The sequence below is a fragment of the Lissotriton helveticus genome, chromosome 1_1, assembly GCF_964261635.1.
Source record: "Lissotriton helveticus chromosome 1_1, aLisHel1.1, whole genome shotgun sequence".
Taxonomy (NCBI): Eukaryota; Metazoa; Chordata; class Amphibia; order Caudata; family Salamandridae; genus Lissotriton; species Lissotriton helveticus.
The window spans coordinates 134,870,399-134,892,797 of NC_136057.1; the positions used below are offsets into that span (position 1 = coordinate 134,870,399).

Below are 22,399 nucleotides of genomic sequence, written 5' to 3' on the forward strand. Positions count from 1 at the left end.
AGAGCTCTGCCAATGCACCTCAACGCCGGCCTGCACCCCTCTGTACTGCTGAGAACAACAGAGCTCTGCCAATGCACCTCAACCCCAGCCTGCACCCCTCTGCACTGCTGAGGACCACATAGAGCTCTGCCAATGCATCTCAATCCCGGCCTGCACCCACTGCCGCTGCACTGCTGAGAACCACACAGAGCTCTGCCAATGCACCACAACCCCGGCCTGCACCCACTGCCAGTGTGCCGCTGAGAACAACAGAGCTCTGCCAATGCACCTCAACCCTGGCCTGCACCCACTGCAGCTGCACTGCTGAGAACAACAGAGCTCTGCCAATGCACCTCAGCCCCGGCCTGCACCCACTGCAGCTGCACTGCTGAGAACAACAGAGCTCTGCCAATGCACCTCAACTTCGGCCTGCACCCACTGCCGCTGCACTGCTGAGAACCACACAGAGCTCTACCAATGCACTTCAACCCCGGCCTGCAACCCTCTGCACTGCTGAGAACCACACAGAGCTCTGCCAATGCACCTCAACCCCGGCCTGCAACCCTCTGCACTGCTGAGACCCACACAGAGCTCTGCCAATGCACCTCAACCCCGCCCTGCACTCATCTGCACTGCTGAGAACATCAGAGCTCTGCCAACGCACCTCAATCCCGGCCTGCACCCCTCTGCACTGCTGAGAACAACTGAGCTCTGCCAATGCACCTCAATCCCGGCCTGCACCCACTTCCGCTGCACTGCTGAGAACAACAGAGCTCTGCCAATGCACCTCAACCCTGGCCTGTAACCCTCTGCCAAAATACCACCACTGGGTCTGGGCTCCCAATAGCACAGCTTAGCCACAAGCTACTGATAAACATCAGAGAATGCTGGTGCTAGTCAATTCAACACAACAATTTAAATCCACAAACATTGGACTAAAACCAAATGTTTTTGATTTTTATTTTCTTTTTAATTCCTTCGATTTAATCAGTATTTCTTTTAACACATCTTATTATTTTATATTTCACCTATTTTTTAGGAACATATTTTTGACCTTATGTACAAAACCTAAACACTAATTTTCAAAAAACAAAACAATTTCTAACAAAATCATTCAAGCTCTCAACCATACTCCACTCATACTATTACAGATAAAATACAGCTGGAAATACAATGTTCACAGCAAAGCCACATGACAAATATAGAAATTCAAATTTATTATATAGTCTTTTGGTCTGTTCAGTCTTTTCAATGGCTATCAACAGTCTACGCGTTTCGAACCCAAATTTATTTATAGAGTTCTCATCAGGACGGTAGTCTCTTTTCAATCAGAGCCTGGGAAGGTTGACCATTTCCCGACGTAAAATCACTTGTAAAGCAACTTGTGCTCAAATGATGGGGGTTTAGGTCTTACTACTCTCTACAGCCTGAAACTGGGTCTTAGCTGCTTGCTTCTAATGTCCGGGGTCCAGTGCTCCCGCCTCAATCGGTCGGGGCACCGAGCATTCGCCTCGTTCTTCCCTCGGTCTAGACGCCGCGTTCAGTGTAGCGTTCACTTCCGGGAATCCTGGGAAACCCGGAGGTGAACGCTACACTGAACGCGGCGTCTAGACCGAGGGAAGAACGAGGCGAATGCTCGGTGCCCCGACCGATTGAGGCGGGAGCACTGGACCCAGGACATTAGAAGCAAGCAGCTAAGACCCAGTTTCAGGCTGTAGAGAGTAGTAAGACCTAAACCCCCATCATTTGAGCACAAGTTGCTTTACACGTGATTTTACGTCGGGAAATGGTCAACCTTCCCAGGCTCTGATTGAATAGAGACTACCGTCCTGATGAGAACTCTATAAATAAATTTGGGTTCAAAACGCGTAGACTGTTGATAGCCATTGAAAAGACTGAACAGACCAAAAGACTATATAATAAATTTGAATTTCTATATTTGTCATATGGCTTTGCTGTGAACATTGTATTTCCAGCTGTATTTTATCTGTAATAGTATGAGTGGAGTATGGTTGAGAGCTTGAATGATTTTGTTAGAAATTGTTTTGTTTTTTGAAAATTAGTGTTTAGGTTTTGTACATAAGGTCAAAAATATGTTCGTAAAAAATAGGTGAAATGTAAAATAATAAGATGTGTTAAAAGAAATACTGATTAAATCGAATGAATTAAAAATAAAATAGAAATCAAAAACATTTGGTTTTAGTCCAATGTTTGTGGATTTAAATTGTTGTGTTGAATTGACTAGCACCAGCATTCTCTGTTGTTTATCTGTAACCCTCTGCAGCTGCACTGCTGAGGACCACACAGAGCTCTGCCAATGCACCTCAACCCCGGCCTGCACCCCTCTGCACTGCTGAGAACAACAGAGCTCTGCCAATGCACCTCAATCCCGGCCTGCACCCCTCTGCACTGCTGAGAACAACAGAGTTCTGGCAATGCACCTCAATCCCGGCCTGCACCTACTGCCGCTGCTCTGCTGAAAACCACACAGAGCTCTGCCAATGCACCTCAACCCCGGCCTAGACCCACTGCCGCTGCACTGCTGAGAACAACAGAGCTCTGCCAACGCACCTCAATCCCGGCCTGCACCCACCTCCGCTGCACTGCTGAGAACAACAGAGCTCTGCCAATGCACCTCAACCCTGGCCTTCACCCCTCTGCACTGCTGAGAACAACTGAGCTCTGCCAATGCACCTCAACTCCGGCCTGCATCCACTGCCGCTGCACTGCTGAGAACAACAGAGAGCTGTTCCAATGCATCTCAACCCCGGCCTGCAATCCTCTGCACTGCTGAGAACCACACAGAGCTCTGCCAGTGCTCCTCAACCCCGGCCTGCAACCCTCTGCACTGCTGAGAACCACACAGAGCTCTTCCAATGCATCTCAACCCCTGCCTGCAACCCTCTGCACTGCTGAGAACCACACAGAGCTCTGCCAATGCACGTCAACCCCGGCCTGCAACCCTCTGCACTGCTGAGAACTACACAGAGCTCTGCCAATGCACCTCAACCCCGGCCTGCAACCCTCTGCACTGCTGAGAACCACACAGAGCTCTTCCAATGCATCTCAACCCCTGCCTGCAAACCTCTGCACTGCTGAGAACCACACAGAGCTCTGCCAATGCACCTCAACCCCGGCCTGCAACCCTCTGCACTGCTGAGAACCACACAGAGCTCTGCCAATGCACCTCAACCCCGGCCTGCAACCCTCTGCACTGCTGAGAACCACACAGAGCTCTGCCAATGCACCTCAACCCCGGCCTGCACCCCTCTGCACTGCTGAGAACAACAGAGCTCTGCCAATGCACCTCAACCCCGGCCTGCACCCCTCTGCACTGCTGAGGACCACACAGAGCTCTGATACTGGCGCAGAGAACCATCTGCCATGTGAGTGCTAAAACCTCACACAGCTCCGCCAATGCACCTCATTCTGGGTCTTGAGGTTCCGTGAGAATCGTTACGGTGTTCTGGGCATGAACGAATATGGGCAAGTAAGGTATCTATGAACCGTAAATGACGAGCTCAGTACGTGTACGCGTTTTCGCTACACTACCTGGCATGGTTCGCCTTATTTACGTGTTTCTACATCTGAACCCTTGGGTTCCATTTTAGATACGGCATCCATTTTGTTTCTTGCCCTCACGTAGCCAGCGAACAGGCAACTGTCCGCATCGTGACCTTTTAGTTCCTAAGCCTTACGGAAGATGCATATTCCTTTCATGCGTCTTTTATGACCGGGGGAATGACACTGCAAAGGCAGATGGCTTCGCTCGAGGGTAATCTTGCCGAGCCGGTCTATTGTTTCAGCCTTGCATGCGCTCGGCTCGAATCCTTTTGATCCTGTGATCATGCTTCCGATATTACCCTCACACTCTTTTCTCTACTGCTGTCTGACTTCCTTGCAGCTGTTCTTGTCTCTTACTCTCGTCTTTTTACAACTAGAGTGGGATGCGCCTAGCAGCAGGATAATGTGCTTTTACAGTTGGGAACCGGCGATGTTACTGTAATTATGTTCCGGGGTTCTGAAAACATGAGAGCGACCCTTTGTTTTTTACTGTGGGAACTGAGTTGTAACCTTTTTTTCATATGTTGTGCAATGGCAAAATCTTGTATAAAAGAGAGTGACCCACATATACAAATCGAAGCAGACTCTCAGAACCTACACTCTGTTGTACTTCTCGTGACTTTTGCCTCCCTGCAGTAATAAACGCTGATCTATGACGCCGAAGGAAGTCTCCCGTGTCTCTGTCTTTAGTGCGCCAGAACAGGTATCCCACGAAGGTTTTAGGTGTTGTTCCCTGGCACCGCTGGGCCTTAAATAGTCCAGTCCTTCAGTTGGCGCCCAACGTAGGGCGACATCAGCGGTACCGGTCCAAAGCCTGACGATTGTGAGGAACTTCGTGTGAAATCTCCGAGGAAAGGTGCACCCCGCTTCATCGATCCTGTTGTCGAAATAAGTGGTCCGAAGATTTTTCCCGCGAAGATTCCCGCCTCCTGACGGCTGCGACGGACTGATGCCCTGACTGTCGACCTGTCTTCGGCGCCTGGCGTAGACCTTTCGTACAAGCGAGACGATAGACGGGCCTTCCTGGTGACGCCATTGTGCTCTCAGTTAAGTATTTGTGGGTCGCTCCCTGTCCTTAGTGGTTGTTGCAGCTTGTTGAAGCTTTGTTGTATTGCATGGTTCCATTGTATTTGTGGTTCTTAGTTGTTGGTTCTTGGTTGTTATTTGACAGTTGCAATTGCCAAAAACCGAGGGTTTTGTCTTTCACGAAGATTTAGCACTTCGGTAACCCTTGAAGTTTGATACTAGGTTAGTGTGCACGATGCCTAGCCATAGTGGTTTTCTTGGTTTCTTTAAATGTTGCAACAAGGATTCCCGGTTGGAGGACTCGTGTCCGATACCTCCAGTTGGAACTCCGATATATGAGCTCTATAGTCGACATGGTGTGGGTCCTATTATTTATAATAAATATTGGGTCCGTTACGCGAAAAAAGATGGTGTCCTTAGTTGGCAACGCATGGAAGTTTTGAACTTACGATTTTAGATAATCTTGAAGCTAAATTATTTAAAAAGAAAGCTAGGCCAGCTATGTTTGATTCCTTTCGGTTGTGGCGTAAAGAGGCCAAGCAGAAAGAAATCAAACAGCTTAAAAAGGATCGAAGAGAAGGGTTTGTTCCGATAATGCAAGTTGTACAACAATGTCAGCGAGATAAAGAAGAAAAAGAAATAGAAGTTTCCACTAGACTACATCATATGAGGATAGACAAATGTTATCCGGTTTTACCAACTAGCCTTGATAAAAAAGAAGAGGATTCTAAGGAGGATCCCCTGTTAGCGTATTTGATGAAATCGCCACCTCCTTATGCACAGGGTGCTACGGCCCCTGTAGTACCTCCTGTAGTTCCGCCTGTAGTTCCTCCTGTTGTCCCTCCTGTTGTTCCGGCGGCTGCTGGTCAGCCCATTGTTGGTCCTACGTTTGTCGCACCACCTGTTTCTATTCCTACTGTTCCTTTGCCTGTGCCTCCTCAAGCTCTAGTCTCTGTTACCCCGACTGTCTTGCCTGCTTCTGCTGTTCCTACGTTCACTTCTAATATTGTCGCTCCTGTTCTTTTTCCTTCTTCTCCTCCTGTTCGTACCCGTATCCCTAATACTGTTGCTACACTCTATTCCCCACTATCCGGATCAATACTACCATCCAGCGTTTCTGAAACTTCCCAGAGACGAAGTCAAATCCCTGGTGGAAGGGAGAGTGCAACATTAGCGAATATGGCTCGTAGGTGGATAAGACATCCTGCTAACTACCCTCCATGCATGGTTTTCGACACGTTTTCTCAGTTTAATGAGCCTACACAGAGATTCGTGTTCGAAGAAATGTGTAACTTTCTGAGGGAACAATGGTATAATGACGACTTAGATAACGTGCCGCCCGATATGATTGAACTTCAGAGTCAATTTTCGAACGGTATGATCGTAGGTGGAGATGTACGACGTGCCTTAGAGCGATTGTTAGCCCATAGATCCACAGTGCCTTCTCGAGTGTCGTTTGATGACGACTTAGAAACTTGGAAAGCGACTCCTGGTCAGTATCCTATGAGAGGTTCCGCCAGTATGGATGCCAGGTGCTCCTGCTGCCAATCCTCCGGTTCTTCCACATTTCCAAAAAGTTTGGATACACCTCCCATGGAAGCGATCAGAAGTTTTTCAGGTCAAACAATCGTTGCCTGATCCGCGCAAGAATCCGGCGGGTTACTATAAGGAGTTGTCCCAATTGGTGGATGCTACTATTATGAACCTTGCCGACATCGACATGCTGTTCGATAATGTTGTACCACAACCAGTTTGGGCGAAAATTCGCCAAGAAAATCATGCGAATGAGTTAGGCGGTGACTGGGCTGCATTAATAGCGGCTGATGGTCGACAAGTTGGTGGGGCTAAGCCTGAGCAGTTAATTACGGATCTGCCACAGAAAATAATTACGCTCATGAAAACGCTTATGCCGGCGATGAGGGTAAACTGGGATAAATTAGCAGCTTGCAAGCAAAACGAGAATGTCTCCGATTTCTTTACTAGATTCGAAGAGGCATTTGTCGACCATAGTGGTCAGAATATGGGCACTGAGGGAGGCCAACGGTTGTTTGTTGATAAATTTGTATTGAATTTATTGCCTGAACTATGCAACAAATTAAAAAATTCAGAAAGTACATGGGCTGTTTCAACCACTGCACAGATATTAGCGACGGCTCAATATTATGAGAATAGGGAAAAGGAAGAAAGTGATCGTGCAGATAAGAAAACGAAGGAGCTCAAAACGAAGGTTTTGTTGCAGCAAGCGTATCCTCCGCGTCCAAATCACAATAATGATTCGCAACAGCAATATAGACCACAATCGCAATCCTCTAGAATGCAGTCACGTTCTGACTCCTCTGACTTTAGATCTATGCTTGGGTATAATCAATGTGCATATTGTAGAAGAGAAGGACATATAAAATATGATTGTCCGGCTTTACGTGATCGTCTTAATGGTGTATCGGCACGAGGGGGTCGTGGTGGGCCTCAACAAGCATCACGCGGTAGAGGTCGGGGCATCCCTCAAAACCAGAATGAGCGCTCTCATGTTTCATCAGATGCGAATAATTGTTTTGACCAGCGAAATGTGAGGTCCGATAAATCAGCACAGTATTATACGGACGACTATTACGTTGAACATGAGACTGTTGCAAACGACCGTTACTAGGACAGCCACAGACAAAGAGAGGGAGTAGTATCAGTTCCGGTTGATCAGAGTGGGCCTTACGTCGCAGTTGCTACATCTGGCGTAGTTGAGCCTTTTCTGTTAGACACTGGTGCGACGAAAAGTTCCATCATGCATTCGAAACTCCCTGGCGCACCTTTGTCTGGCTTGACGAACATTTCCGTTGGATTCTCTGGTGCCCCTGTTAACAATCCTGTCTCTAGCCCTTTGCCCCTTACGATTGGCCCTCGTGAGCTAGAGGCTCCATTGATTCTATCTACTGGTTGTGGTGAGAATCTTTTGGGCTTGGATTTGTTAAAACGGTTATATGCGACTTTGTATTGCTCTCCTGAAGGAGTGGAGCTTACATTAGGTCGGAGAGTAATCTCTCCTATGTACTTGTCGATCGATAAATTCCCACCGGAATTGAGCTCCCTTCCTGCATCTCTGTGGGCCATAGGTCCCAATGATGTGGGTCTATTAGACATCCCACCTTATGTGATCAAGCTGAAACCAAATGTGCGATTCCCACGTATACCACAGTATCGTATCTCCATTGAGGGTGAACGGGCGCTATTAGCGATCGTTCACTACCTGATCAACAAGGATGTCATTGAAGAAACTCGAGGAAATATGTGTAATAGTCCTGTGCTACCAATTTTAAAACGAACTGATCCATCTAAACCTCCTGTGTACCGTTTCATAATCGATTTGAGAGAAGTGAATAAAATCGTGATCCCACAGTTTCCCGTGGTCCCTGATATCACGGCCTTGTTAACTCTGATTCCAGCTTCTGCCTCCTGGTTCACGGTGATCGATCTAAAGAATGCTTTCTTTAGTATCCCGATCGCTGAGGAAAGCAGAGACCTATTCGGATTCTCATTAGGTGGTCGCAGTTTTAGACTGAAACGCGCACCACAGGGCTATTGTGAGAGTCCGTCGATCTACAGTCAAGCCCTTAAAAGTCAACTTGATTCATTTGTATTACCGGCAGGCGCAGCTTTGATTCAGTATGTTGACGACCTGTTGGTAGCTGCTGATACCGAAGATATTTGTAGAACTGCTACAGTATCGTTGTTGCGGCATTTATGTGACTTGCATCACAAGGTGTCACCTTCTAAGCTGCAATATTGTTGTCAAGAAGTAACCTACTTAGGTCACTTATTGTCAAAAGAAGGGAGAAGGTTGACCCCAGAGAGAATTGCAGCAATTACCCGAATGACTGTGCCAAAAACTCAGGGAGATGTACGTGCCTTTTTAGGTATTACGTCATACTGCAGGCAATGGATTCCGAATTTTTCATTATTGGCAAAACCATTGTTAGCTCTCACGTGCAAGGATGTTCCGACTCCTTTGCCATGGACTGAAGAGTGTCAGAAAAGTTTCTCTGAATTACGTGATGCGTTGTGTTCGGCTCCTGTGTTAGGTACTCCTGATTACAGTAAGCCGTTTACACTATACGTTCACGAGAGGTATGGTTGTGCGTTGAGTGTTCTGGCACAACAATTTGGCGACAAACAGCGTCCATGCGCATATTTTTCTTCGACCTTAGACCCAGTAGCTAGAGCTTTGCCGAGTTGTTTAAGAGCAACAGCGGCAGCTGCGGCATCTATTCGACAGTCCGCAGGTCTGGTCATGGATAATATGCTCACGGTGATGGTTCCGCATGCAGTCGACACTCTCTTGAACCGAACGAAAACTCAACATTTGACGAGCGCAAGGTTGTCTGGGTATGAGTTGACGTTACTGGCAAGTCACATACGGATAAAACGGTGTAATGTGTTGAATCCAGCAACATTGTTGCCGATCAACACAGAGTCAAGTGATGTAGCACCACATGACTGCTATCTAGGAACCGAAGAAGAGACGAAGGGTCGTATTGACCTAAAAGATACTCCATTGGTAGATCCCGATGGTACTTTGTATGTTGACGGTTCCTGTTTTAAGTTACCAAATGGTGATGTGACGACTGCGTATGCTGTAGTGACGTTAAGAACGGTTGTGGAATCTACGAGATTAAATCAGAATTCGGCCCAGGCAGCTGAATTGATCGCCTTGACGAGAGCGTGTGTGTTGTCCAGAGGAAAACGGGTGAATGTGTTTACAGACAGCCAGTATGCTTTTGGTGTGGCACATAGTTTTGGGCGATTGTGGAGAGAAAGAGGATTCTTGACGTCGCATGGCACCAAGATTCAGCATGGACAGCTTGTGAATGACCTTTTAGATGCACTTACATTGCCTAAACAGGTGGCCATAATTAAATGTAGTGCGCATCGGAAAGTGACAGATGATGTTGGTCGTGGTAATGCGTTTGCAGACGAGACTGCTAAGGAGACAGCTAAAGATCTGACAAATCGAATGTATGCTACGAGTTCAGTGAGATGGCCTGCAGAAACTAGTATTAGTGAGGACACAGTTGAGAGTGTGAAGGAGATACAGAACGAGGCCACTGAGATGGAAAAGACTAAGTGGAAAGAAAGCACGGGAAAGTTAGACGAGGATGGATGTTGGGTTGATTTGTCAGAAAAACAGAGATGGATGTTACCGGATGCATATGTGCTTGCTGTTGTTACAATGGCCCATGGCACAGCACATATTAGCTCGAAGGGCATATGCAAGTTGTTGTCTCCTGTATGGAAGAATGATGGGATTACTAAGTGTGCGGAAAGAGTGGTTAAGAATTGTATGGTGTGTTTGATGTACAATCCTGGTAAGGGCACCCCCACTCCACCTGGTCATTTTGCCCCTCCTACATGTCCTTTCGAAGTTATCCAATTGGACTTCATCCACATGGAGAGATGCAATAATTTAAAGTATGTTTTGGTTGTGGTTTGTGCGTTCTCCAGATGGATTGAGGCCTACCCTCTTAAAGATAATACTGCCCTATCCACAGCTAAAATTCTGCTCAAAGAGTATTTCTCCAGGTACGGCATGCCTCGGATTGTATGGTCAGACAACGGAAGTGAGTTTGTGGGAAGTGTGATGAAGAGTGTGTGTCGTGGCCTAGGCATAGTCCAAAAATTTCATAGCGCTAATGATCCTCAGTCAGCGGGTTTGGTGGAAGGATACAATGGCACCCTGAAACTAAAACTCGCTAAAATTCAGGCAACAACTGGTTTATCATGGCCTGACGCTTTGCCTCTAGCTCTCTTATCGACCAGGGCGACTGTACACTCTCGAGTAGGGCTTAGCCCATATGAGATTGTGTTCGGCCGTCCTGCGAACATTTGGGGAGTTCCAAGGCCTAAAGAATTTGACAGAATTGAATATCCAATGTTGATCGACTATCTTTATGATCTGACCGCTAAATTGAGTTTGATTCATCAACAGGTCTTTGAGGCTCTACCGTCACAAACAGAGGGTCCTGGTCATCGGCTCCAACCAGGAGACTGGGTCCTCACCAGAAATTTCGGACGAAAACGGAATCTTGAGCCGAGATTCGTGGGACCCTTCCAGGTGTTGCTGGCAACGAGGACGGCGGTTCGGCTGGAAGGAAGGAAACACTGGGTGCATGCCACCCACACCAAGAAGGTTCCGCTTCCTTTGCCAGCAGATACATGGATGAGGAAAGGACTTGCCTCGTCTGAAACCGACGTCCCTCAGCGCTTCGCACTGTTTAGTGAAGCTCAGCCCATAGGGAACACTTCAGTTTTTTCCGACACACCTGTTGATTCCTCTCAAACAATATCATTACCATCAGCATTGGAGAATTCAAGTTTTGAACAATTGCCTGAACAATCGAACACTCTTTTGCCATCCAATCCACTGTTTGAAGAGCAGACTCGCCCTGGAAGAAGCCGATACTTTCTTCGTCCACGCAACAAAGACTAATAAATTATTTTTATTATTTTTTGATTACACATTACCCCCCTCACATTTGCCTTGAATATTGTGGACCTTTTTATTATATATGTATCTTTTTCCAGTACAGCTAGGAGACGTAAATGAAATTGGTTGTTCAACTGATTAAAACCTATCATCTGGGTTAGCCGTAGGGCCGCGCGGGTACTTCTTTCTGTTTAGCAGTTATTGACACTAGGTCGATTTCTTTTGTCGATTTCTGGGAACTCCTGGGAATTGACAATCGCTACTCAGAACGAAGTGCGTCAAGAACGTTGCGGACGGTCGTTAGAGGATGGAGTTCTCTAAGCTGTCGAATATGGAAAAGATGTCAGCGCAAAGATCTGCATTACATAAGGTGTTTCGTACAAAATGTTTTTTGTTACAGGTTTTCATGTTGTTCCTAACTGTATCTATGCTGCTAGTGGGTGGAGTGTATTTTGGTTTCCAATCATTATTGCCTTCTACTTTACCTACTCCTCCTTCTCATGATCTAAATTTCATCACTACTGCTTCTCCACATTCTTTTCACCTACTACCCCAACATGAACAAGTCAGACGTGCGGAATTTAGAAACAATTCCTTCGTTCAACTTCTCCATCAGCATCAGTTGGTGGTAAATATTACCAATTGTTGGGTGTGCGGGCTAATGCCACATACCATGGATAGGGGTATTCCATATTTGGTTCTTCCGTACAGCCCCCAAGGGTCAGCTCGAGCATTCCAAACTATGTTCCATAGTGCACTAGATTCCTACCCCCATCGAGAGCCACGCTCAGCAAGCTTTGGTCTTGGCCCGTACCACAAGTCTCTGGCGATAGCTATTGCTGATTTAGATAGAGATATTTTTGACGCATCGCTTATCCCAGAGGAGGAGGTGCAAGCCTATAAATACCTTAGTGAGGCTGAGTATAGTGTATCAGTGGGTGATAGGCAGCTCAAAAGCTCATCTCCAATTTGGATCGTACCTCACCTAGGCCACTTTTGCCTGCAAGGTTGTGGCCGAAATCCGAGAGCCCAGCTCGGGAGGAGTGCTTGTGTTGATACTTACGTTCTACCAATGCTCTCTTCCCCTGTCTTCCTAACTGCCAAGGGTACCTATTTTGTATGTTATGATCGAGCATATACATGGTTACCTCATGACTTCTCGGGTACCTGCTATATCGCAAATCTCTTGCCTCCGACTTTCACTGTTGCCTCAGACTACCACAAAACCAGAGTTGTGAGAGGTGTCATTAGTAAAGAAGATACTGCCGGTCAAGAAGCAGGAGACTTCTTTAAGGGTTTCCTACCGTTTTGGGGCCCTATGGTCAATAGCAGGAATCTGAGACAGTTAACTCGTGTGGTAGAAGCAACTGCTAACATAACTGCGAGTGCCCTTGGTAACCTGACAGCAGAGCTTCAAGCGGATAGGCTTATGACGTTACAGAACCGTATGGTTCTAGACATTGTACTAGCAGATAGAGGTGGTGTGTGTAAGGTCATCCATTCGAGCTGCTGCATTTTCATACCTGATAACGCTCCAACAGTTTGGTTTATCAAGCCATCTCCAAGTTGCATAAAATCTCAGAGTCCATACACGTGGACGAGGGAGATTGGACGCTTCTAGGATGGTTTTGGGGTCTGATATCGACTTGGGGTTGGAAGATTCTGAAGATTATAGTGGGTTGTTGTGACGTTTCTATTCACATGTTGTCTTTGTGTGCAGTGTGGTCCTGCCTTATGTGGCCTATGTGCTACAACGTGTATAAGAAGGCCATCTGTTGCCAAAGAGGCATTAATGGATAGAATAATGTTCCAGCAACATCTGAATGATCTGATGAATATCGAGATTGACTCTGACTTCGACTAGTTCTTGCCTACATGAGGGCAAAAGGAGCGTCTGAGGTTCCGTGAGAATCGTTACGGTGTTCTGGGCATGAACGAATATGGGCAAGTAAGGTATCTATGAACCGTAAATGACGAGTTCAGTAAGTGTACGCGTTTTCGCTACACTACCTGGCATGGTTCGCCTTATTTACGTGTTTCTACATCTGAACCCTTGGGTTCCATTTTAGATACGGCATCCATTTTGTTTCTTGCCCTCACGTAGCCAGCGAACAGGCAACTGTCCGCATCGTGACCTTTTAGTTCCTAAGCCTTACGGAAGATGCATATTCCTTTCATGCGTCTTTTATGACCGGGGGAATGACACTGCAAAGGCAGATGGCTCCGCTCGAGGGTAATCTTGCCGAGCCGGTCTATTGTTTCAGCCTTGCATGCGCTCGGCTCGAATCCTTTTGATCCTGTGATCATGCTTCCGATATTACCCTCACACTCTTTTCTCTACTGCTGTCTGACTTCCTTGCAGCTGTTCTTGTCTCTTACTCTCGTCTTTTTACAACTAGAGTGGGATGCGCCTAGCAGCAGGATAATGTGCTTTTACAGTTGGGAACCGGCGATGTTACTGTAATTATGTTCCGGGGTTCTGAAAACATGAAAGCGACCCTTTGTTTTTTACTGTGGGAACTGAGTTGTAACCTTTTTTTCATATGTTGTGCAATGGCAAAATCTTGTATAAAAGAGAGTGACCCACATATACAAATCGAAGCAGACTCTCAGAACCTACACGCTGTTGTACTTCTCGTGACTTTTGCCTCCCTGCAGTAATAAACGCTGATCTATGACGCCGAAGGAAGTCTCCCGTGTCTCTGTCTTTAGTGCGCCAGAACAGGTATCCCACGAAGGTTTTAGGTGTTGTTCCCTGGCACCGCTGGGCCTTAAATAGTCCAGTCCTTCAGTCTGTAGCACTCTGTCTCTCAGACTCACAGCTCCATCAGTGGTCGCAGCACCCTCTGCTCTTTCGGCACTACAATCAGTGCTTCATTTGCAAATATTAAATGCTGGGCCCTTATATATTTCACACTTGTCAACCACAGCTGGACCTACTGATGCGTCACATTAAACTGTAGGTCTAAGGCCTGCTTTTATCATGTTTTTAAGATATATTTAATCATTAAATGCTTCACAAATAAAGTCTGATAAAAAAACACACACATGATGCCCCCATGTGGTGGATTATCATATATATGTGATGGTGTTTACAAATAGGTGCCGGTGACGAGCACCAGCAAACATCAGTACAAATTAAGCCCTGCCTGAGATCCACCCAGCGTCAGCCGTTTCACCTAACACCTGGTCTACAGCATTCTGCTATTCCAGTACTGTGTACCCCATCAATCTCTACTGATTCACCTTATTCTCACCTAGGGCCTTCCAGTGCACCTCAGTTCCCATGTATTGCCTACCATTGCTCCTTAATTCCCACCCAAGGCTTACCACTCCACCTTAATTCTCGCCTACAGTCTACCAATTCACCCTCATTTTTACCTAAGGCTTACCACTCCACCTTAATTCTCGCCTACAGTCTACCAATTCACCCTCATTTTTACCTAAGGCTTACCACTCCACCTTAATTCTCGCCTACAGTCTACCAATTCACCCTCATTTTTACCTAAGGCTTACCACTGCACCTTAATTCTGATCTACGACTACCAATGCACCTTAATTCTGATCTATGGCTACCAATGCACCTTAATTCTGATATATGGCTACCAATGCACCTTAATTCTGATCTACGACTACCAATGCACCTTAATTCTGATCTACGACTACCAATGCACCTTAATTCTAATCTATGGCTACCAATGCACCTTAATTCTGATCTACGGCTACCAATGTACCTTAATTCTGATCTATGGCTACCAATGCACCTTAATTCTGATCTATGGCTACCAATGCACTTTAATTCTGATCTACGGCTACCACTGCACCTTAATTCTGATCTACGACTACCAATGCACCTTAATTCTGATCTATGGCTACCAATGCACCTTAATTCTGATCTATGGCTACCAATGCACCTTAATTCTGATCTACGACTACCAATGCACCTTAATTCTGATCTACGACTACCAATGCACCTTAATTCTAATCTATGGCTACCAATGCACCTTAATTCTGATCTATGGCTACCAATGCACCTTAATTCTGATCTACGACTACCAATGCAAATTAATTCTGATCTATGGCTACCAATGCACCTTAATTCTGATCTACGACTACCAATGCACCTTAATTCTGATCTACGACTACCAATGCACCCTAATTCTGATCTATGGCTACCAATGCACCTTAATTCTGATCTATGACTACCAATGCACCTTAATTCTAATCTACGACTACCAATGCACCTTAATTCTGATCTATGGCTACCAATGCACCTTAATTCTGATCTACGGCTACCAATGCACCTTAATTCTGATCTACGACTACCAATGCACCTTAATTCTGATCTATGTCTACCAATGCACCTTAATTCTGATCTATGGCTACCAATGCACCTTAATTCTGATCTACGACTACCAATGCACCTTAATTCTGATCTATGGCTACCAATGCACCTTAATTCTGATCTATGGCTACCAATGCACCTTAATTCTAATCTACGACTACCAATGCACCTTAATTCTGATCTATGGCTACCAATGCACCTTAATTCTGATCAATGGCTACCAATGCACCTTAATTCTGATCTACGATTACCAATGCACCTTAATTCTGTTCTACGACTACCAATACACCTTAATTCTGATCTATGGCTACCAATGCACCTTAATTCTGATCTACGACTACCAATGCACCTTAATTCTGATCTATGGCTACCAATGCACCTTAATTCTAATCTACGACTACCAATGCAAATTAATTCTGATCTACGGCTACCAATGTACCTTAATTCTGATCTATGGCTACCAATGCACCTTAATTCTGATCTATGGCTACCATTGCACTTTAATTCTGATCTACGGCTACCAATGTACCTTAATTCTGATCTACGGCTTCCAATGCACCTTAATTCTGATCTATGGCTACCAATGCACTTTAATTCTGATCTATGGCTACCAATGCACCTTAATTCTGATCTATGACTACCAATGCACCTTAATTCTGATCTACGACTACCAATGCACCTTAATTCTAATCTACGACTACCAATGCACCTTAATTCTGATCTATGGCTACCAATGCACCTTAATTCTAATCTACGACTACCAATGCACCTTAATTCTGATCTATGTCTACCAATGCACCTTAATTCTGATCTACGACTACCAATGCACCTTAATTCTGATCTACGACTATCAATGCACCATAATTCTGATCTATGGCTACCAATGCACCTTAATTCTGATCTACGACTACGAATGCACCTTAATTCTGATCTATGGCTACCAATGCACCTTAATTCTAATCTACGACTACCAATGCACCTTAATTCTGATCTACGGCTACCAATGTACCTTAATTCCCACCTATGGCTACCAACACGAACCACATCAAAAACCTACAATCTGCCCCTAACCATGAATGACTGAGTAACAACTTACTCAGGGCCATTATGTGGCATAGGAGAACCAAAATATGTATGTGGCAATGGTGGCTGCAGTATGTATCAAGGAAAGGCAACTCATTCGCCACATTTTGTGGTGTTATATCAATATTGTGAAAAGTCAACACATACACAATGATCCGAATACTGTAGACAAACAAGCATTTACAATGCAATGGTCTCGGCAGCATTAAAGGTAGAGCTATTGGCATTGCTCATGATTTTTTTTATTTCTTTTTCTTTTTTTAAATCATAAATAAATGGCATTGTCATTTACATTGCCAATAGCTTAATCGCACTGACCTGTTAGACCTGCCAATCGGGCCCTGCCTGATGACTCTATTGGCCAGTCCGACCCTGCTCTCCTCCACTGGCCACTCTCACATCATCGGAGGGGTTTGAATGTTTATTGTGTAAGTATAGAAAGGCGGGGGTCTGAAAGAGGCGTGGCTCAAACACGGAAGCTGACATTTTGTGATCCTAATAGTGTATTGCATTGAATTGTATCTAATAGTGCATAGCTGCCAAGGTTTGAGATTGCTATGTGTGACACATTCTTAAAATCGGTGTAATCATGAGTGACATTTCAACCACTGTGAGTGACACTTTTTCGCGAGCAAAATCAAGCAATGAAATCAAGCAATGAAGACAAAGGAAAAATATAAATATCAGAAATGACACCCATTTGAGCAACATGAAACTCTAAGAAATCCTTAAACCTGCTGCATATCACAAGAAATCCAAGAGAACTAACCTAGTACCCTTGTAAATGAATGGTAGTTTTGGGAATATGCGTTGCATCATTGGTACAATTAAGTACTTTTAACAGGGATATTTAACCCTTCCTCAGTGTGACGTTATTGCGGTAGCCCTAATTTAATAATACCTCGTGTCTAGTAAAGTCACAACACTACACTGATGCGACTAGGTGGGAAAAAAATAATGCAGCTGCCGATGTCCTTCAGAAGTGTCTCTGTGTCTGTTACACTCACTGGCTCAGCCGGCTGCATACACTCAGCTGCTGTACAGTAGCCAAGTCAGTCTGTCTGTCCCCTGTCACGACGCTGGAGATGAGGAGTTCTCAATGCAGAACGGGTCACAGTGGTACTGCTCTGCTAATGTGAGAGGCGGGCCGTGGGCCTGCCCTAAACACCACCTGCTCAGCCTCTCCCGGACTCAGAGCACGTGTGGAAGGAGAGCTCTAGTGTTGTCAGGCGACAACAACAATAATTGGGGGCCCAGACTCGGACACAAGCTGAGGGTGGCGGATATCCTGGTATAATGCACTTTCGTCAAGGCCCAGAGTGCCGTTCAAGTTTAACAGCAAATGATGTCTGTTTGGTAGTGTGTACAACTAAAGTTTGTATTATATTCTTTAATGCATTCAAACATAAATATTTTAAAGTTGTTACCACTTATTTATGGTAATTTGTACAACACTGTTTGGCTCCGTGAGCAGAATGGCTTATAAACATATTTTTTTTTTATAAAGACATGCTCGCAAAACATCAACATCTTATTAAGGAAAGCGGGAAAAAAATTATATTATGAAACACGCTATCATGCGGGAAGAGAACAGCTGCTTCATCATAGCCAAAATATGCACTACAATTAACACCAACCTTTGTAAACAGATCTCCAAATCACAAATTCAGCTGTCATGATTTAAAAACCAGGAAGAAGACAGACAAGTTTTTCAAAAAAGCGCAGTGACGCATTAATTTCCATTGATGCACAGGTTCGATAAACCTCACTCTAACGGACTTCGAAATACAAAACACACGCCTCAAGCTAAGGAACCCATCAACATGCATTTACATACCTTTCGGCTGCGCCGCACTGAATGGCGCTCTAGGTTGAATCTCACTGTCTGTCTACTTTACCGTTGGGCACCGGGAGCGGTGTGTCTCTACAACACTTGCATTCAATGTAGCACTGCAGTACTCGCAGAGCTGCGAGCACCTCTAAGCCTCTGCATGCTGGGAGAAGTGCCACCATGCTCACAGCTTGCTTAGTCGATCATGCGCATTTTAGCAGCACTCCACGTGGCAGTTGAAGAGGCGCTATAATGCGTGACAATGCATTTCAGTGCGGTGGTGCGGACCACCACACTGAAATGCGCCAGTGTCACGCCTGATGCGTAACACTTGGCAGGGCCCATAGTGCCCCTCGACCGGTATCACGGACATGTATTCCCTTAACGTTTTTACACAAATTGTTCAGAAATCTGTCAGTGTTTTTTGCCAGTAAAGTCAAATTACATGAAATAGGGCCTGAAACCCGTTTCAATGTCGGTTTTACTTACTGTGCCTGAGGCCGGATGGAGCCGGTCACTTCAACGCCCGCTTCCGCTGCTACTCACAGGAGAAAGAGGTCATAGTGCACGAAAGGGGCACGAAAGGGGCGCGGAAGGCAGACGAAGGCTCGGCTCGTTTTAGACTCGAGGGTCCACGAGGACGAGGTCCGAGCCACAGCTGGGCTTCTGCTCAAGCCTTCAGTTGCTCGCCCACCTCTATGAGGGGGCTTGGCTGTAACCCCGCTAGGGACGGCTCCAAGCGACAATAGTTAACTAGTCTACCCAAACACCCATAAAGTTTGAAACATGAGACCTGTTCCTCCCCACGAGGCGTAACTGTGATAAACTATAATGCCGTTGGATCTATAAAGCGCTTTATACACCTCTCGAGGCATCGAAGCACATTAAGCCCCAAACTAAAGAAAAAGCAGAGCCTTCTTTTCAAACGACCCAATTCTCCACCTTGAAGCATTTTCTCGGAAATTGTAGTGCTAGTACTACGTCTTCACTCGCTACAAATCTGTACAAGCAGCACCCAGCAATCAACGGGGCAGTGGAAGGGAAGGTCTAGAAACATGCCGAAGTTATGTCCTAAACGAAGGCTCTCCAACAAATGCCGGGAAAACTACGTGCACGCTTTTTCATGGTGGTGTGAGGTAAAAGGTCAAATTTGGGGCAGTGGAGTAAGAACTATGCGGAAAAGAAGGTGAAAATGACATATATTAATGTTGCTTAGTAATGCAAAAATGTTCTAGACTACACCAACTATATCCACTCAACGTCAATATTCATAGGAGTTTCAAAGGTAAAACAGTTTAAATATGTACTCTATTCCTCCTCTATTAAATGTCTCGTAATTCTCTCCTGTGCACCAGGTGGTTTGTCCCCACAACGAGGAACAGGGGGGTGGGGGGGCAGACAAGCGGGCAGAACGATGAACAGGGGGTTGGGGGGGCAGAAAAGCGAGCGGGACGAGAGACGGGGGTGGGGGGGACTAAAAACAAGCACAACGAGGAACAGGGAGGTGGGGGGGCCGACAAGAGAGCGGGACGAGGGACAGGGGGGTGGGGAGCAGACAAGCGAGCAGGACAAGGGCAACAGGGGGGTGGGGGGACGAAAAACGAGCAGAACGAGGAACAGGGGGTGAGGTTGTTCTAACGCTCCAACTGCAATGCCGTGCTCTTATTAGGAAGTCATTCATCATATCTCCTTCCTTGTAAAGAGGTGGAGGAACCAGTGGCGTAAGAGCCCCCTCCGCAACAAATGCAGCAACCAGGGCGAGCAAGTGTAGGCTTCCCTGCAATGGTAATCAACATTACAGAATGTAAGTACGTCCACCAGAATAGTCCTCTTAGTGCACGCGTGAATGTGTATTTGCACAAGAAGTGTGATACTGCGCCTTCGTGCCTGCGCACTGCTCATGGCAGATAGTTGCATGTGGTGGTTTTCCAAGTGACCAGTCACCGGATCCTGCAATACAATGTAGATAACTTCTCTTTGCCTATTTCTTGGCCACGTCCATAAATCCAATGGATGCACCAGTTTCTACCGCTTGAGGCGAAATCTCCTTTTTGAAATGGCCAAAGGTTGCAGGACGTGCAGATGGGCACACTCTGGAAGGTAGGGTGCACGTGCATCGGATCCATTGTACACATAGCATTCATGATGATCGTGACAGCTACTGAACCATTTTATTAGAGAAATAACTGTCCTTCATTGCGATCGGACGGGCATAGCAAAACAAGCTAACACAGAGGAAACAAGGCACAGGATTGTAAACACTGACCTAAGGTATCAACAAAGCAGTGGGCGCGCTTCCGTTTTTGCGGGGTGAAAGGCGGTTAAGGCTGCTGCTATTAAAGGTGGCTCAATGGTAGACCTCTGATCCTTGGTTTGTCTCCAATAGTCAACATTGTCAATGAGAATTAATGAAACTCAGAGTTTCTGAGATGTGTAGGCGCTTGTTGTGGCATACGCTGGTCTTCAGAACCGTAACATTTTAAAATGATTTCCTAAACAATTCTATTTATGGAAACTAGGTCTATATAAAAAATAACGTTTTTACTCGTTTCCAGAATTGATCTTCATTCCATCTGTCCTACATGTGGACTCTGTTGCTAAACAAGAGGCTCCAAACACGCCCTCCCTAGCTTGCAGGCAAGACCTAAGGCGGGGACGCGCTGTCCGTGAGGCCTGAACACCTCTGTGCGCCTCGTACGCCGATCCGGGGACGAACCTACCGAGTCTCACGCATCCCGCGTGAGACGCGAACTCGGGAGCGTACTTGGGAGATAGTACGATTCGAAGTGAGTGTACGAGTCGTACCAGGCAGGTGCGACTTGTAGGGTGGTGCGCTTACAGTGCCCGTGCCGCCTGGCATCCGCTCAGTGACCCAGGGCGCAGGCGAGGCAGAGGGGCTGTGCGAGTCGTGATGGGGGTGAGACTCGCACAGCGCACACTTCAGGACTTCAGGGGGCACAAAGGGCGGTGCGGCACATCAGGTGCGAGAGATGTAGCCAGGCAAAGGCTGCTGAGGAAGAGAGCAGTCATCGGTGCACGGCGGAGACGCCGCCGCCGTGAGCGTGCGCGCGACCAAATTCGCGCGTGGCCAGCTCTTGTCGCTCCCTCTCCCATTCAGAATGCTGGGCGCGTGCCCAGCTCTTGTCTCAGTTTGTCGCCTAAAACGATTGCTATAGTTCTCTGCCGAGAACGCGCTTCGGGCGTCTCTAAGACGAGACCTAAAAAGGGGTTGAGAGAAAGAAAAACTTACACATTCAGCAGGGATTATTCAAAATGGCATTTAACAACAAGCAATGAGTTTGTCTTGCATGGAAGCACAGAAATGTCATTCTAATGTCATTGCCCTTTCTAATTACCACAGTAAATAGGTTTGTATACAACCAACAGTGCTGCAGTAAGCAGAAAAGAAGAATACACAGCTGCATATTTACAATGGAATAGCGCAGTGAAGCGCTGCAAGCAATTTTGCTGCACCGAGCTGCAGCATTTAACCCTTTCCGTGCTGATGACGGAACCGCTCCGTCATCAGCCGCGGTGGCGCTGTGCTGATGACGGAGCGGTACCGTCATGGCCCGCCCGTCGGACCTGCGCGGTGCTGATTTTGCGCCTGCGCGGCGCGTTCTATTAAGCGGGCGGGCCATGACGGAACCGCTCCGTCATGAGCACAGCTCAACCGCGGCTGGTGACGGAGCGGTTCCGTCACCAGCATGGGCGCGCTGCGGCAGAATAGCCGCCGCAGCGATGAGGTTAAAGAATGCAGGAGTGCTCCATGTTTACAAGAATACAGCTCTCCCCTGTGCCAGCGCACGAACAGCAGCCATGCGCCAATGCAGACACCCTTGCACCATTGTGCAAGAGTGCCTGCGTTGCAGAGATAAATGTGTTTCTGCAGGAAGGGACACTGTCGTGTAGATCCTACATATCTATATAGGATCTGCGCAGTTAGACAACATAAACTAAGTGATTAGTGCCCAGACTGATTCCAGACACCCCAAAAAGATATGTTAATCTGTAGACCTGCTAGCTCACAGTGCCACCATAAGCTCCACAACCTTTCCAAGGAGCGAATAGCTTCTGGCAACTATTGAACATGACAACC

General features: G+C 46.5%; 1 protein-coding gene across 1 annotated transcript in view; it reads right to left on the reverse strand.

Annotated features, from left to right (window-relative positions):
• The window catches only part of UNC93B1 (unc-93B1 regulator of TLR signaling), a 235,955-nt gene that overhangs the window by 181,838 nt on the left and 31,718 nt on the right, over nucleotides 1-22,399 (reverse strand). The gene's annotated exons all lie outside the window — the stretch shown is intronic.